Source organism: Nanorana parkeri, unplaced genomic scaffold, assembly GCF_000935625.1.
Source record: "Nanorana parkeri isolate BGI_ZX_2015 unplaced genomic scaffold, ASM93562v1 scaffold506, whole genome shotgun sequence".
NCBI lineage: Eukaryota > Metazoa > Chordata > Amphibia > Anura > Dicroglossidae > Nanorana > Nanorana parkeri.
In genome coordinates this window covers 11,349-24,327 of record NW_017306774.1, presented here as the reverse complement: position 1 = coordinate 24,327, position 12,979 = coordinate 11,349, and the positions used below count along the sequence as shown (strand labels likewise).

The 12,979-nt window shown below is 47.3% G+C and overlaps 1 protein-coding gene across 1 annotated transcript in view; it reads right to left on the bottom strand.

Annotated features, from left to right (window-relative positions):
• LOC108790835 (CMP-N-acetylneuraminate-beta-galactosamide-alpha-2,3-sialyltransferase 4-like) overlaps nucleotides 1-8,954 on the bottom strand; it is a 128,358-nt gene extending 119,404 nt beyond the window's left edge. Inside the window, exon 1 of the mRNA XM_018561188.1 lies at nucleotides 8,906-8,954. The gene's annotated coding sequence lies outside the window, so the exon portion shown is untranslated. The remainder of the gene's footprint in view (nucleotides 1-8,905) is intronic.
• Between the last annotated feature and the right edge of the window lie 4,025 nt (nucleotides 8,955-12,979).

Genomic DNA, 12,979 nt, shown 5'->3' with positions numbered 1-12,979 from the left:
CCCGCATTGCAAGGGTTGACTGCTCTTTTTGGTCTAGGGGCGGGAACAAAGCGGATACAGTGCATTCAGGAAGTATTCACACCCCCTTCACTTTCTTCAATATTGTTATGTTGCAGCCGGATACTACAGTTGTCTCTCATGAATCTACACTCAGCACCCCATAATGACAAAGGGAAGGCAGAATTTTAGAAATATCTGAGAATTTATTAAAAAGAAAAATCTGAAATATCACATATTCTTAAAGTGACATTAAACCCTCAGATTTTTTTTACATAAACCAATACTGTAATGTGCGCCTTACTGTAATCCATGGTAGTTTCCCTTCTCTTTGCTGCTCTTCCTCATTTCAATCCTCATCTCTTCTCATGCTGGGTGAGAACTTCCCTTTTCAGCTGAGTGCCTCTTCCTGTAGTGCTGGCTCAGTTTACAGGCCTATACAAACCTATACACAGACACCATGTATCCATTCCTGAGACAAGGCAGTCTGCTGCAAAACAGAAGTTCTCCCCCAGCATGAGAACAGATACAGATTTAAAAGCAAGAGCAGCAAAGAGAAGGGAAACTACCATGGATTACAGTAGGGCGCACATTACAGTATTGTTTTATGTTAAAAAATCTGAGGGTTTAATGTCACTTTAAGTACTCACACCCTTCACTCAGTACTCTGTTGAAGCACCTTTGGCAGTTACAGACTCGAGTCTTTTGGGGAATGATGCAACAAGCTTTGCACACCTGGATTGGAGGAATTTCTGCCATTCTTCTTTGATCAATCAGGTTGGATGGGGACCGTCGGCCATTTTCAGGTATCTCCAGAGATGTTCAATGGGGTTCAAGTCAGGGCTCTGGCTGGGCCACTCTAGGACATTCACAGAGTTGTCCCTGAGCCACTCCTGTGTTGTCTTGGCTTTTTTGGGTATGATGCCACAAGCTTTGCACACCTGGATTGGGGGATTTTCTGCCATCCTTCTTTGCAAATCCTCTCAAGCACAGTCAGGTTGGATGGGGACCATCGGTGGTCTCTCCAGAGATGTTCAATAGGGTTCAAGTCAGGGCTTTGGTTGGGCCACTCTGGACATTCAGAGTTGTTGTCTTGGCTGTGTGTTTAGGATCATTGTCATGTTGGAGGTGAACCTTCGGCCCAGTCTGAGGCCCTGAGCGCTGTGGATCAGGTTTACATTGAGGATATCTCTGCACTTCAGCTTTCCCTCAACCCTGACCACACTCCCAGTCCCTGCTGCTGAAACACCACCACAACATGATGCTGCCACCACCATGCTTCACTGTTGGGATGGTATTGGGCAGGTGACGAGCGGTGCCTGGTTTCATACAGGCATAATGTTTAGAATTGAGGCCAAACAGTTCAATCTTGGTTTCATCAGACCAGAGAATCTTCTTCCTCACAGTCCGAGAGTCCTTCAAGTGCTTTTTTGCAAACTCCAAGCAGGCTTTCATGTGTTTTGCACTGAGGACAGGCTTCCGTTCAGCCACTCTGCCATAAAGGCCAGATCCGTGGAGGGCTGCAGTGATGGTTGTCCTTCTGGAACTTTATCCCATCTCCACACAGGATCTCTGTAGCTCAGTCAGAGTGACCATCAGGTTCTTGGTCACCTCTCTTACTAAGGCCCTTCTCCCCTGATTGCTCGGTTTGGCCGGGCGACCAGCTCTCGGAAGAGTCCTGTTTGTGCCAAACTTCTTCCATTTGAGAATTATGGAGGCCACTGTGCTCTTGGGAACCTTCAGTGCAGCAGAATTTTTTTTGTAGCCTACCCCGGATCTGTGCCTTGCAATAATCCTGTCTCTGAGCTCTGCATGCAGTTCCTCTACCTCTGATACAGTATGCATGGTCCGCCGTGAGGCCTTCTATAGAGAGGTGTGCGCCTTTCCAAATCATGTCCAATCAATGTCATGTACCCCAGGTGGACCTCAATCAATGTCATGTACCCCAGGTGGACTAAACTCAATGTCATGTACCCCGGGTGGACCTCAATCAATGTCATGTACCCCAGGTGGACTCCACTCAATGTCATGTACCCCGGGTGGACCTCAATCAATGTCATGTACCCCAGGTGGACTAAACTCAATGTCATGTACCCCGGGTGGACCTCAATCAATGTCATGTACCCCAGGTGGACTCCACTTAATGTCATGTACCCCAGGTGGACCTCAATCAATGTCATGTACCCCAGGTAGACCTCAATCAAGGTGTAGAAACATCTCAGCAACCATCAAGAGAAATGGGAGGCACCTGAGCTCAATGTCAAGTGTTGTTGCAGAGGGTGTGAATACTTATGCCAAAGTGATATTTCAGTTTTTCCTTTTTCATACATTTGCAAACATTTCTAAAATCTCTGTTTTCACTTTTATGGGGTACGGAGTGTAGATTCATGAGAGACAACTGTAGTATCCGGCTGCAACATAACAACATTGGAAAGAGTGAAGGGGGTCTGTGTACTTTCTGAGTGCGCTGTATACCTATTCTTCTTGAATCTTGGTTTTATTATATTATTATTATATAGGATTTATTTTCTATTATTATATAAATATAGCACAAACCCGATTCATAACCAACCGCCCACACACACACACACCCCACACACGCACCCCACACACAGACACGCGCGCACACATGCACACACACACTTTGACGTAACTCTATAAAACGGGAAAAACGGTTTCTTTAACCGAGAAAAGCCGTGACTGATACAATAAACATCAGAACTTTCAGTGCTGGCTAAGCTTCACAACCTTGTCGGCCGAGGATTATGAACCACCTATAACCATACAGTCCTGGCCCCACATGACACGACGAGGGCATTTCAGCTCGAATTCCTTGAATAGTAACCTCAGATAATATGTCATATCAAACAGGAAATTGCAAAGGAAATGCAGGAAACCCCAACTGTGATGGAGACAGAAATCCCGCTCGGTTCGTTGGTCATCTGAGGGTTATACAGTACAATCTACTAACAGCCAGAATAATGCAGTTTTACAGAACGGCAGCCTCTTGTCTTATGAGTCTCTGCTGTGTTAGTTACCAAGAGAGAGAGAACATTTTCTCTCTCTTAGGTTTAGATTGAAGGTCACCCAATAGATGAAACAGGCAACCATAAAGCCTCATTCACACGGGCGGCAGGTTTACACACCGCAGGGGATCACTTCTCAGAAGCAGTTTAGAGCCGGTTCGCAGGATTTCAGGTGACAATGCTGCCGCCTCCTGAATGCCATTTTTTCCCCCCAATCCCATTGAAATACTGTGCCATAGCCATATGGCAAGTGTTCGGCACACTGTTGTGGCACAATCCCATTGACCTTAATCAACACATTTGGCAACTAGAAGTGCCTGCAAAACGCAACCTGCTGTAAAGATTTTGCCGCAAAGCATCACAGCCGCCCCAGCCGGTGTTCTATCGAAAGCTCCAACTCATTGAAATCTCCAACTACCTCACTTCCGGTGCACAGAGAGACCGGAGCTCTGTACGGTTGCAGTGCGCATGCGTGCATAGCGTTTTCAGAATACTCGTCGAGTTTGCCACCTGCTGAATATTGCAAGTACCCGGCAGTGAGGTAGTTGGAGATTTCGACGAGTTGGAGCTTTCGATAGAACACCGGATCCAAGAACGAGGAAGAGATCGCTGGCTCCCTGTCACTGTGTCACCTTGAAAAAGGGACCCCGCGCGTTATTTGCAATAAACAATATTTTGCAACAAAGTGGTAAATTCGAAGAGGGCAACACGGGCTTCACTGAGCCACTAACCATGTTTATTCAGCAAAAAGAAGGTAAAAGGGGAATGGGGGCAAGATTTTACATAGGGGGTTGAAAGGCCCTTTAAATTGTCTGAGGATAAGAAAAAAAAAAACACATATAAATACACATTCCTCCATATTAAATTATTTTAAGGATGCTGCAAGTACAGAAAAATACCTGCTGATCTACCAGAAATCCAGTAAGCTCCTGACTTCCCATTTGGTCTGACAACACAATGCCTCTACTGCACTGAAATCTCAAGCAGTGTTGTCAGCCCTGCCTGCTGAACTACAGAACCCCACCTAACCACGTCCCTTTCCACACGCATACATTCATTTCTTTCCAAGCAAAACAATACTGCTGATTGACTTCCACATGTTGTATGTAGGGAAAGGGCTTTTGGAAAATGTAGTTCTGGGGGGGAGGAGGACATGCTTACATCATCTTACAAGCTTGGAGATGATGTCACAGCTTATTCTTACAACAAAGACAAGGTAAAGGATAAAATAATGCTCCAGAGGAGGGGTGGGCAAACTCCGACCCTTCAGCTATGGTGCAACTACACATTCCATATGTCTCTGAGAGTCATGCCTTTGGCTGTGAGATTCTTGCAATGTCTCATGGGATTTGTAGTACCACAACCAGGGCAGCCATCAGGGGGGCTACGGCCGATACTCATGTAAGGGGCCCGGGCAGCCTGGGGGGCCCACCCGGGTCCCTTACATGACTATCAGCCGCCGATGAAGGGCGAGGAGGCGGAAGGCCTGGACCAGCAGTGCAGGGCCCCAGCATTGCAGGGCCCCAGCATTGCCGCTCCAGCGGCTTTGAGACAAGCTAGGGCCCCATCAGTGACGCTGCTCGTCTGATGTCAGACTGGCCGGGACTGACGTCACGTTAGTGACGTCACGTCACTTCTGGCCGGTCCGGCGGCAGACGAGGCCATGTGTGTAGGTAAGAGGAGCAAGAAAGGAAGGAAAGTAGGGAGGGGAGGGATGCAGCCCTGACCAGTCCACCTGAGACCCCTTCAGAGCCCACCATAGACAGTCTCAGATGGGCTGTGCAGCATCTATGGTGGGCTCTGCAGGGTCACTCTCAGGTGGGCCCTGCGTCCAGCGCGTCACTAAGCCCTGCGTCCAGCGGCGCGGTGGGGGGGCCCGGCCTAAAGCCGTGTAAGGGACCTGGAAAATTTCTGATGGCTGCCCTGACCACAACAGCTGGATGGCCGAACTTTGCCCACCCCTGGTCTAGAGGGAAAGGGGGGTTTGGGGTTAAATATGGGTAATGCCTGGTACGGAAGACCAGAGTCTGTATGGAAACTAGAAGCACTCAGCTGGACCGCTCATGTCAGGAAAGTGGAATATCTGACACGTCTGACTGGAGTGCTCCTTTAAAGGGAACCTCATAACATACATATTGGAGCTGTGATGGGTCCTGGGAGCATTAGCGGTTCGAGGACATGGAGATGTCTCACCGCCTGTCAGTCTCGCTGACATCTGTCTATATCCAGGTAGTTTTAGAATTCTCCTTTGTGCTATAAAGACAAATAGGGAACACGAGGGACATTTTTATCTCCAAAGCAGGAAACAGACAGGAGAAGACTGCAGTCTGTCACAGACTGATAAAGAACGGGATCGAAGCGTTCAAAGTGTTCAAAAATAATACAGCTTATGTCCTAATGGGCAACAAAAGGTAGAATCAGGAGAATGCAGCTACAAAGCATCCTCCTGGATTCCGGACTGTCTCTTACCTGAACATCACACTCATTGACATGAAAGCTTTACTCTCAGCCCTGAGGCCAGATTTGTCCGGCTGATGGCTCTAGGTGGTCGGCATGCAAAAGCTTTTTCACGGCATGTGTAAGGATTTAGACATTTGCTTCGATTATAATCGATTATGTTGATTAGTTGTTGCAGCCCTATTCACAACCAATTCTGAGCAATAAGCTGCCCAACAGCATCAATATGAAGAAATGCGACCCGTGGCATGGAGATACATGGGCAGACCAGGTCCATGGGGGGGGGTACAGATTAATGCTGAACTTAGGAATCCAATCTCGCATACAGCAGACGTCTTTAAAATATATGTAACCCCCAATAATAAACTTCTCTTATTTGCTCCCTTTGGGTCTGTTAAATATCCAATGACAGGTGTTTTGTTATATCTGTTTGATGATTGTAAAGAAAAATGATGTTGATCCTGCCAGAAATCTCGTCAGCAGACAACGTCCTGTGATTTTGCACCTTACAATAGTCTCCTAACTAGCTTTCCAATGGCTAACACTGAAAAACCACCAAGCCTGAAAATGTGTGAACATAGTGAGTACAAAAAAAAAAAAGACGCTGATGTCCAGCGCTGACTGGCGGAACGGACGGGGAAGGGGGCGGGCACAGCTGGCTCTGCCTCTAGATAGGCAGAGCCAGCTGTCACTCACGCAGCTGGGCGGATCTCCACAGTAACGTTGGGTTCTATCTCGGCTGCGGCGGTCTCAGTATACAATGAGCTATAGCTCACGATATACTGAGCTTTGGGTGACGGGAGGACGCTAGTTTATGTCCCACCCCGTGACCCTTAAGAGAACTATGGGGAAAAACACTTACCCCATAGTTCTCTTTTAATGGCAGGATCCCCCGGTGATTATAATGGAAAGAAAACCTGAAAAAAGAAAACTAACACAACCACCACACCCAGGGACTGATTCACTGCAGTATATTCATTTTTGTTGTTTCATTTAAATAAACTTCAAAGTGCCAAAGACCATGTGATGTCATTCAGCAGGATATAAGCTATTGCCTAATCTACTAGCTGCACAGGTCCTCTGAGCCCGCACGGCTTTATATAACACTGATAAAAGGAACATTAACGTACGAATGCAAAAATAGGCTCCACCACAATGCACATAACCAGCAAGCAGTTCCTCTATGATGCTGTTCACAGGAAATGAGTTGCAGTGAGGCTTGCAGGGCTCTGGTCCGGAAATAAGGATGACCATGATAAAGCCCAGCAGCAGCTTCGAAATATATCCCCATATATAACCCACAGCGACAGCCCGATCGGTTCACTGCAGCCGGCTTGTCTGGGCTGGATGGCTGCACTGTGCACATAGAGCTAGGGAGGATGAAGCACCTCAGAGGAAACAAAGGAAGCTGCTTTCTGATTGGCTTCCATGTGTTTCCGTTATTTCCATGCTGCTCGTTGACTTAATAAAACACACATATGTTTCCCAAACAATAGTGCCGCCATTCCCCGTGTGAGACGAGGAAGGGGGCAACCAAACCACCACAAAACACGGCAGGAAAAGACTCTTCCGTGTAGAGACAACAAGCTGCAGATTTCATTATTGGAGTAAAGTGTCCAGATAATAATCCCGATACTTCCCCCCGGACCGCTTCCAAACAATGGACCGAAATGTCTACAAAATGTCAAACTGCCAAGTATCCTAATTGTCCACCCGGGAGGGAGATCGTTCCCAGCAGACGACCGTCACCCAGGGAGGCCGTCAATCGGAAACAAATCGCAGGGAATCAAATCTGATACATTGTCATCGCCTGCGATCGGATCGATGATGTTCAGGAGCAGCCTTTTGGTTTTCACAAAGCGATCGATTACAAGTGCAAAAGGTTCGTGCGCAAAAGTAATGCTCGCGGTTACATTGATCTGGAGTCGGATAAACGTGCCACTGTGATAATTATAATAATAGGAGTTACATTGTACACACTGTTGGATTTTCTGCAATTACTATATCACTCCACAGCTAACGCTGGCCATATACCCCATACAATCCGATTGTACAATCTCTATACAATCTCTTACATTTACCAAAACTATGTCACATGAGCTCACACATAAACAATTCATTCTTGTATGAAACCATCCAGACCCTTGCACTATATGGTTGTTGGTAGATCTTAGGCTAGGTTCACACCTGCACTACACCGCACGACACCCGGGACGCGCGTCCCAGGATCGCGAGGTCCTGTACAATGCAGGCAGCGTTTGCCGAGCGGCCCCATTGATTTAATCCGCGACATCCGCGCTGCAATCGCATAAAAAAAAGGTACAAGTACCTTTTTTTTTGCGATACACGACGCGCGGCTGTGATCGGAAAGCACGGGCAGAATCGCGACGGGAAACCGCGCGATCCGCCCGGCGCAACTGGGGTGCCATTAGAAAATAATGGCACCCACAGCATGATCAATTCATAACATGGCGACTTCTGACCGCGCGGCAATACGTGCGAAATCGTGCACGATTGCCGCGCGGTGAGGTGTCGCCTAGCTGTGAACCTAGCCTTGTACATTCAGATTGTATAGTGTATGTTCACCTCTGCGGAGATCTGTCACCTCTGCGGACTCGAGGAACATTCGCTCCATCCATGATCGGGATAACTCTCCGCCGAGTCAGTATGAACACATGTAAAGCGCCATTGTATGGACTACAACTACATTGCCCGCATACCATCTGACCCCACGCAAGGGCTGGACAGGTGCCAGCAGTCAGGTAGCCGCAAGACATTTAGAAATACACAGCCGCCTCCAAGCTTTTTCTTCAGCTATTCACACATAATTTGACTTCGGACTGACTGGTTCCTGAATTCTAGCTCTAGAAATCCCTATTCCCAAAAGAAACAACCAGAAGAGGCGTCAGTCTGGGGATGTATGTGAAGACGGCTGAACAAGTGCCAGGTCATGATACAGGATGGGTGGTGGCTGCATTGGGCTCTTTAAAACTGTTAGAGTGGAAGGCATCATGCAGGTCTGTGTACATACTACATGTGTGCATACAGAGGGTTGCATGGTACACACACACATGTGATGGAGTTCAGTGCAGGCACAATGTAAGCCGTGTGTATCATACCTCCCAGCAGTCATAACACATATGTCTGCAGTCTACACTGGAGTAAGTTCATCACGATGCACAGCGTGTGCTGCAGACACTGCAGAGCTCATCTCCCCCGGGGGACACATCTGTGACCCCCGGCGGATCTCAGCCCCGGTCACCGGGCTGGTCGCAGCTGCAGTCCACCCGGCGGATCGCGGCCACCCAGCGGGAACCCTGCGCGGTGTCTGGCGTGCAGAACAATGGGCAGTGCCCGCCTGGCAGCGCCGTGATAACCCCGCAGGCAGCCGGTGGACATGGGCCGGCAGACTGGAGGGTACTTACCGGAGAGCAGAATCCGGGTGATCGGGTGTATGGAAGCAGCAGAAGAGCTCTGGGGGGAGAGGAGGAGGAGGAGGGGAGAGCTCATACAGGGAGGGGAGAGCGCTGACATGAGCCGGAGGAGGAGACACTATGGAGGGGCACCAATGCCAGCCTCATACACAATGACAGCACCACTTCGGGGTCCGACACCATCCTGTATTCCAAGGAAAGGGGTATGAGGACTGGATATTAAATAGGATCAGATATTGGGGTATCAGTGGATTATCTATCCAGGAAATGGGGTGAAAGGACATGATAAAAGATGGAATCAGATATTGGGGTGTCAGTGGAGATAAAGTGGAGATAATTATATATTTGGGGAATGGGGTATCAGGAAATGGCAGATATTGGGGTACCAGTGGGATAATTATATAATAAGAGGGTGGGGTGTAAGGACAGGATAATATTCATGGGATCAGATATTGGGGTGTCAGTGAGATAAATATATATCCAAGGAATGGGGTGTAAAGACAGAATAGATGGGTGGGGGGGATATTGGGGTGTTTGTGAGATAATGATGTATTCCAAGGAAAGGGGTATGAGGACTGGATATTAAATAGGATCAGATATTGGGGTGTCAGTGGATTATCTATCCAGGAAATGGTGTAAGGACATGATAAAAGATGGAATCAGATATTGGGGTGTCAGTGGAGATAATTATATATTTGGGGTATCAGGAAATGATAAAAGATGGGGCAGATATTGGGGTACCAGTGGGATAATTATATAAGAGGGTGGGGTGTAAGGACAGGATAATATTTATGGGATCAGATATTGGGGTGTCAGTGAGATAAATATATATCCAAGGAATGGGGTGTAAAGACAGAATAGATGGGTGGGGGGGATATTGGGGTGTTTGTGAGATAATGATGTATTCCAAGGAAAGGGGTATGAGGACTGGATATTAAATAGGATCAGATATTGGGGTATCAGTGGATTATCTATCCAGGAAATGGGGTGAAAGGACATGATAAAAGATGGAATCAGATATTGGGGTGTCAGTGGAGATAAAGTGGAGATAATTATATATTTGGGGAATGGGGTATCAGGAAATGGCAGATATTGGGGTACAAGTGGGATAATTATATAATAAGAGGGTGGGAGGTGTAAGGACAGGACAATATTTATGGGATCAGATATTGGGGTGTCAGTGAGATCATTATATATCTGGGAAATGGGGTGTAAGGGCAGGAAATGTAGAATATCAGATACTGGGGTGTCAGTGGGATAACATTATATCCAGGGAATGGGGTCTAAGGACATGATAAAAGATGGGGGGCAGATATTGGGGTGTAGAGGTAATGTCACATAATACCTTGGCCATGTGCGACCTGCGAGTCAGATTTATAAGCAGTTATAGAACAACTCGGGGTAAAAAAAATTGTAACCTTTGCAGTAGGGCCTCCCGGAGCGGTTACCGGGTGACACCCCGCCGTGACACCATCTCGCATGCGCAGCGATCATATTGATACCTGTCGCCGGCCATCTTCAGTCATTTTGGTGTCACCCCTCCAATGGTACAACAGCAAAAAGTTTTCCCGCCACACTCAACAGCCAGCATGCAAAACAACTTAGTCTCACCGCTAAAGTTAAAAACAGAGGTTTGGATACACGTCTTCTACAGAAAATGTGAAAGCCGCACAGCCGCGCCAAGGCACCTCTTATACTGCGGTCCTAACTCTAAACTATGAGAGTCTCCGTCTTGGAGCGCATGGGGCAAAATTTAAAATTGGGTGCAGGTTTGAGGAGGAAGCCCAACCTCCTTAAAGACACAGGAACTCACAAGGGAACCCGCACATCACAACGGCAGCTGAGGCGGTGAGACAAGTTTTTTTGCGTGCTGGCTGGTGAGTGTGCTGGGAAACCTTTTGCTGTTGTACTGTATAAAGCCCATCCATGTGCACCTTGCTAAGAGCTGGTTACAAATTGATGAGTGCGTTTGCCATTTGTTTTGCATCCCTCCAATGGCGTCACCCGGGCCACACCCCCCTTGTGACGCCACTGGCCCGACTGCAAGGGTTAAGAAAATGTTTACCCGGCGTTCTTCTTTAATGAACACTAGCTGTGGTAACATTGCACTTAAAACATTTTTCCATTAGACCGCTGAGCTGCATACTTCATGCCGTGCATTCCATACTCCAGACTGCACTCCACGCGCCATGATGTATGTAACATGCTCCAAACAGCCGCACTCTACATTCCACGCTGTACATGACATACTCCAGACTTCTGCACTCCATGTGCCACATCCAGAGCTGCAGTGTGCGTGCCCGCTACCCTCCGGTCCCCTTGCTGTGAAGTCATCTTCCAAAGCCTAGAGGACCCATTCCGCAGGACATCCTCTGGGAAGTGTCTATGTCACACAGGCAGCAACATGGACACCCAAAGAAGACTCCGGACTTGGCATGTCACGTAACCACGGACTCAGGTGAAAGTAAAAGGGGAATTTAAACCGCAACTGAACGTAAAGTGATATTAACCCCTTCATGACCGCGGCCTTTTTTTTTTTTGAACACGTTATAATCCACATTTTAGGCCTGAAAATTACTTAAAACTCCAAAATTTGCATATTTTCTGAAAGCCAGGACCCTATAGAACAAAATTGTGGCAGTTGCAAATTTTTATGTTGCGCGATATTAGCACAACTTATTATCAAACCGAAAAATGTTGTGAAAAATACATTTAAAGTGGCATTAAACCCTCAGATTTTTTAACATAAAACAATACTGTAATGTGCGCCCTACTGTAATCCATGGTAGTTTCCCTTCTCTTTGCTGCTCTTCCTTTTAAATCCGTATCTCTTCTCATGCTGGGCAGAACTTCTGTTTTGCAGCAGACTGCCTTGTCTCTGCAATGGATACACGGTGTCTGTGTGCAGGTTCACAGCCAGCACTACAGGAAGAGGCACTCAGCGGCAAAGGGAAGTTCTCCCCCAGCATGAGAAGACATGAGGATTTAAAAGGAAGAGCAGCAAAGAGAAGGGAAACTACCATGGATTACAGTAAGGCGCACATTACAGTATTGTTTTATGTTAAAAAATCTGAGGGTTTAATGTCACTTTAAGTTAAATTTAGTGCACCGAAACACAATAAAATACCTATTTTGTAATACAATATAAAAGATGAAGTTACAAGTAAATAGATACCCAACATGCCCGGGTTAAAAAATTGTGTGCGTCTGTGAAACTGCGACAAAATTCAGTACCCCCAAAAAGTCCATAGACGTCACTTTAAAAGCCCCCACAGGTCATCAGTTTTGAGATACGCATACATATTGGCCCTAGAATTATTTTTCTCACTCCGGCGTGCGCGGTGATACCCAACAAGCATATCACAATTGTTGTTTTAATACTTAGGCGCACCTGATACGTGTTTACGTTATGACACGGGGGCGGGGGGACTTTAAAAGACATTTTAATTATTGTTACATTTATTTAATTTGATACTATTTAAAAAAAACTGTTATTTTTATTTTTTTTAACTTTACTTTAATTGCTATCACATGGGGGGGGCTTAGAAGCCCTCCATGTGATAGCAGATTGGTGGTGACAGGTCCTCTTTAAGGTGATGCTGGGGGTCAGTAGAGACGTGCTAAGTCGCGCGGTGGCAGCTGTCCCATCTTCCACTGGGGTAGAGGGACAATGCAGAGCACACCAGCGATCCCTCCTTACTCTCCCTGCTCTGTAGTTCAAAGCGCACTTCCTCCAGCAGGTTCATACTTCCATTCAGACCAGAAATTGGGGAGAAAACATTGCACTGCACCTGTGATGTCCCTACCTTTTTTTTTTGCCGTCTGAAGCAGCCAGGCAGGGCTGCCATTGGTCCTGGATTCGCCTGGACAGTCCGGGTTTTGAGTGCTGTATGTGCTTTTTCCGGGTTTTTAGGCCAGCTGAAACCCAGACACAGCACATACAGGGACTCACAACCCGCACTGTCCAGGTGAATCTGCGACAGGTGGCAACCCTACAGCCGGGAGAAGGGGCACAAGCAGTCGGGGGGGGGGGGGGGGGGCTTTTGAGAGCACAGCTTTTCGTCC